The sequence below is a fragment of the Thalassophryne amazonica genome, chromosome 13 (genome assembly GCF_902500255.1).
Source record: "Thalassophryne amazonica chromosome 13, fThaAma1.1, whole genome shotgun sequence".
NCBI lineage: Eukaryota > Metazoa > Chordata > Actinopteri > Batrachoidiformes > Batrachoididae > Thalassophryne > Thalassophryne amazonica.
The window spans coordinates 4,739,103-4,744,582 of record NC_047115.1 but is presented as its reverse complement, the minus strand read 5'-3'; positions in this window follow the sequence as shown (position 1 = coordinate 4,744,582).

Below are 5,480 nucleotides of genomic sequence, written 5' to 3'. Positions count from 1 at the left end.
AAATTGTTTAACAGGCAGGACATGTTCCAACTTGTCCTTAAGGCTTTCAACAGAGGTGTTTTTCCTGTGGCGGAGCGTCGCGGCGGCTGCGTCCCGACGCGCGGACCCGTCCGCACGTCTTTCATTAAAAAAATCTCCTTTAACAGTGGAATATCCGGATAAAATGCTGAAACCGACTTCTTCTGAAACTTCTCTGTTCTCTCACGACGTCCTGGATCAATAGAGCCTGAAATGTGGAAGTTTTCAGCTTGAAACAGGCTGACGACGGCGGCTGAGAGCGCTGAGCGACGTCTCGCTCTGTGGGAAGTCCTTAAAGCGACAGAATCACCTCAAAATCTCTCATCAGCCGTTAAAATTTTCACTGAAAACCAGCTTAATTTTTCGAACCGTGTCCACTTCGATGTGTCTCACAGGTTTAGAAAAAATTTTGATCAAACAACGCGCCAGTCTCTCAGCAACTTCTCAGACAAAGGAATTCCGACGAGGGGCTGGACGACTCCTCCCACAAGGAGTGCTCACAGGCGAATGACGTCACCGACAGGCGTGGAAAAACTCACGCATGCGCACGAGGGTTCAAGCATGTCTGACGTAAAAACATATGAATGAAATCCATATAGTTTTTGAAAAAAATAAAAAGGACCGTTACCTTATTGACAGCCCTCGTATATATATGGCGGCCGGCCCATAGGGTGCACTTGGGCGCGGCCCTCCTAGATGTGGAGGGGAAAAGTCATAATATATATATATATATTTAAAAAGTATTATCAGTGTCAGTTTTACTTACTTGTATGTGCCTACATGTAATATGAATGATTAAAACAACACTTCCTCCAACTGACTTTCATTCAACAGTGCATTTCCACCGACAGGAGCAGAAAACGTACGTTCCTCGTCTTGTGTTGGGAAGGTGTCGTGACACGGACCCACAACAGGGGGCGCTAAGGAACGGACAATGGATAAGCCAACGAGTAACAATTTAATGTTGTGAGAACACACAACGGAATACAGACAGAAATATGGATCGCCAATAATACACCAGGTGACGTGTGGGCAGGCTCGAAGATAGAAGACCTCTGGCGAGAGAAGAGCTGATTCCCACACAGCTTCCACCACCAACGGGCCTGAAGAACACCGGAGCCGCCAAGTCCCGAGTCCCCAGGTGGCCTCTGCCTTCAGCTGTCGACCCTGGTACTGCTGGTACAGAATAGAGAAAGTCCAGGTGAGTGTGAGTCCGCACACTCAGTAGTCCACTCACAGTTAATGTTCTTTTATGGAGGGAGCACCTCCACCTCCAATCACACACTCGTGCAGCTCCTGTTTAACCACTTATCTGAGATGGAGCGTGATGCGAAGTCGTCGCGGTCACGCCTTTACGCCAGCTCCGATAAGGACACCACAGGGCAAACGGCTGCAAAGAAGAGTTCAGTTGTAGTTTAGCAGAGAAATTTCAATAGAGACAGATTACCTCTTGGTTGCCGATTTCTCGGCGGGGAGGTGGAGTTGCAGTCCGGCTTTTATGGTGATGTGGATGATGAGTGACAGCTGGTGCTGATGATGAGTGACAGCTGTCACTCTCTGTTGCTCCGACGCCCTCTCGTGCTTGAAGCCCGCACTTCAAGCAGGGCGCCATCTGGTGGTGGTGGGCCAGCAGTACCTCCTCTTCAGCGCCCCACACAACAGGACCCCCCCCTCAACGGGCGCCTCCTGGCGCCCGACCAGGCTTGTCCGGGTGATGGTGGTAAAACTCAGCCAGGAGGGCCGGGTCCAGGATGAAGCTCCTCTTCACCCAGGAGCATTCCTCGGGTCCGTACCCCTCCCAGTCCACCAGGTATTGGACGGACGTCCAGGAGCCGACGTACGGTCCATGCCGGCTTCCCGTCGATGATCCGGGCAGGAGGCGGTGCAGGTCCAGGGGTGCAAAGTGGTGAGGTATGATGAGGTTTCAAATGGGACACATGGAAGACGGGATGGATCCGCAGTGAAGCTGGTAGCTTCAGCTTCACTGTGGCCGGGCTGAGGACCTTGAGGACGGTGAACGGTCCGATGAAGCGGTCTTTCAGTTTAGGTGATTCGACATGGAGCAGTATGTCCTTGGTGGATAACCACACCTCCTGCCCGGGCTGGTACGCAGGGGCCGGGGAATGCCGGCGATCCGCATGGGCCTTGTCCCTCGTCCGGGCCTTCAACAGGGCAGAACGGGCGGTCCGCCACACCCGACGGCACTTCCGTAGGTGGGCCTGGAACCGAGGGCACTCCGACCTCTCCCTCCACAAGCGGAAACAATGGGGGCTGGTACCCCAAACACGCCTCAAACGGGGAGAGGCCGGTAGCAGACGAGACCTGGCTGTTATGGGCATACTCGATCCAGGCCAGATGGTTACTCCAGGCCGCCGGGTGCGCGGAGGTTACGCAGGGCCTGCTCCAGCTCCTGGTTAGCCCGTTCTGCCTGGCCATTTGTCTGGGGGTGGTACCCGGATGAGAGACTCACGGTGGCCCCCAGCTCCCTACAGAAACTCCTCCAGACTTGCGAGGAGAACTGGGGACCACGATCTGATACGATGTCCGATGGTATCCCATGCAGACGCACGACGTGGTGGACCAGGAGGTCTGCCGTCTCCTGGGCCGTCGGGAGCTTCGGGAGGGCCACGAAGTGGGCCGCCTTGGAGAACCGGTCCACTATCGTGAGGATGGCGGTGTTGCCCTGGGACGGCGGGAGGCCCGTGATGAAGTCCAGGCCGATGTGGGACCAGGGGCGATGAGGCACCGGCAGGGGCTGGAGGAGGCCCGTGGTCCTCCTATGGTCTGCCTTGCCCCTGGCACAGGTGGTACAGGCCTGGACGTAGTCCCGGACGTCGGCTTCCAGGGATGCCCACCAGAAGCGCTGCTGGACAACTGCCACGGTCCTACGCACTCCGGGATGACAGGAGAGCTTGGACCCGTGACAGAAGTCCAAGACGGCAGCTCTGGCTTCTGGTGGGACGTACAATCTGTTCTTAGGGCCGGTCCCCGGGTCCAGGTTCCTTGCCAGGGCCTCCCGGATGGTCTTCTCCACGTCCCAGGTGAGGGTGGCCACAACAGTGGACTCGGGGATGATGGTCTCGGTTGGGTCCGACAGCTCAGCCTTGGCTTCCTCTTCGTGCACCCGGGACAGCGCATCCGATCGTTGGTTCTTAGTCCCGGGGCGGTATGTGATCTGGAAGTCAAAGCGCCCGAAGAACAGAGACCAGCGGGCTTGCCTGGGGTTCAGCCGCTTGGCGGTCCGGATGTACTCCAGGTTCCGATGGTCCGTGAAAACCGTGAAGGGCAACATCGCTCCCTCCAACAGGTGTCTCCACTCTTCAAGAGCCTCCTTCACCGTGAGGAGTTCCCGATTGCCCACGTCATAGTTGCGCTCGGCTGGGGTCAAAATAGGCACAAGGATGGAGAACCTTGTCGGCCTCCACGCTCTGGGACAGCACGGCTCCTATCCCTGAGTCAGAGACGTCCACCTCCACTATGAACTGGCGATTAGGATCAGGCTGCACCAGAACTGGCGCAGACGAGAACCGGCGTTTCAACTCCCTGAACGCGGCTTCGCACCAATCCGACCAGGTGAAAGGGACTTTAGTGGAGGTCAGGGCAGTCAGGGGGCTAACTACCTGACTGTACCCCTTAATGAACCTCTGGTAGAAATTCGCAAAGCCGAGGAACTGTTGCAGCTTCCTTCGGCTTGTTGGTTGGGGCCAATCTCTCACCGCCGCAACCTTGGCCGGATCAGGGGCAACGGAGTTGGAGGAGATGATGAACCCCAAGAAGGACAAAGACGTACGGTGGAACTTGCACTTCTCGCCCTTCACGAACAACCGGTTCTCTAACAACCGCTGTAGGACCTGACGTACATGCTGGACATGAGTCTCAGGGTCCGGAGAAAAGATGAGTATATCGTCTAGATATACGAAGACAAACCGATGCAGGAAGTCCCGCAAGACGTCATTTACCAAAGCTTGGAACGTCGCGGGGGCGTTCGTGAGGCCGAACGGCATGACCAGGTACTCAAAGTGACCTAACGGGGTGTTAAATGCCGTCTTCCATTCGTCTCCCTTCCGGATCCGAACTAGGTGGTACGCATTCCTAAGATCGAGTTTAGTGAAGATTTTGGCTCCATGCAGGGGCGTGAACACCGAATCCAACAGAGGTAATGGGTATCGGTTGCGAACCGTGATCTCGTTCAGCCCTCTGTAATCGATGCATGGACGGAGTCCGCCGTCTTTTTTGCCCACGAAAAAGAAACCTGCACCCATCGGGGAGGTGGAGTTCCGGATCAGCCCGGCAGCAGGTCCTCCATTGATTCGCGTTCCGGACGTGAGAGGTTGTACAGCCTGCTGGACGGGTACTCAGCGCCCGGGATCAAATCGATGGCACAATCGTACGGTCGGTGCGGGGGAAGAGTGAGTGCCAGATCTTTGCTGAAGACGTCAGCAAGATCGTGGTACTCCTTTGGCACCGCCGACAGATTGGGGGGGACTTTGACCTCCTCATTAGCCGTCATGCCGGGTGGAACCGAGGATCCTAAACACTCCTGGAGGTGCGCACATCAGATCTTTCTCGTGGTTTAATGACAATTGCACATCCCGGTTGGAGGAGAGACGTTTGTCTGACTCGTTATAAACCGTGTCAGGCTTCATTCACACTGTCAGCGCGCACACGTCACGGAGGCTGCTGATCTGATTGGATGGAAAGAAGCGCATCCACCTCTTCAGGTGAGCTGACGAGCTGCTCGGATTTATTCCCCAATGTTGCTCCTCGTGTGGAAACGAGGGTGAAAATTTAAGATAAAACGAATGATGTTTTTTTATTTGTTTTAGGGGGTCAAATCTGTGATCTTTATTGGGACAGCAGACCAGTTATAATGGTAATAGGGGAGGCCGGGGCTGTTTGTAACAGTGTTCAAAGCTGCAGCCATGCTGGTATTTTGATTTCACTTTACACGTTATGAGGATCAGTTCACAGAAGTGAAATATTCTTTGGAGTATTCCACACTCTAAAACAAATTATTTGCTCAGTTTAAAAACAAAACAAAACAAAACCCTAAAATAGCAATTTGCATGTTTTTTTTTAAAGAAATTCTAACTCAGCCACTGAGTTCACACAAGACACTTATAGTCAGACAAACCCAAGTTTAGCAACGCATTTAATTAAGTGGTTTTATAAACTTCATTTGCTTTGTCCTCTACACTGTTAATTAATTTTAACCAATTTAATTTAAAGGTTTTGGTGTTACTAGTTAGTCAAGTTATTTAATTTAAGTTTTTCAAGCTTCTTTAGTTTGCCTCCATTCCACTCAGTAATGTTCATGCAAAATATTACCTTAATTTTCTCTCTCTCTCTCTCTCTCTCTCTCACACACACACACACACACACACACACACACACACACACACACACACACACACACACACACACACACACACACACACACACACACTCTCTCTCTCTCTCTC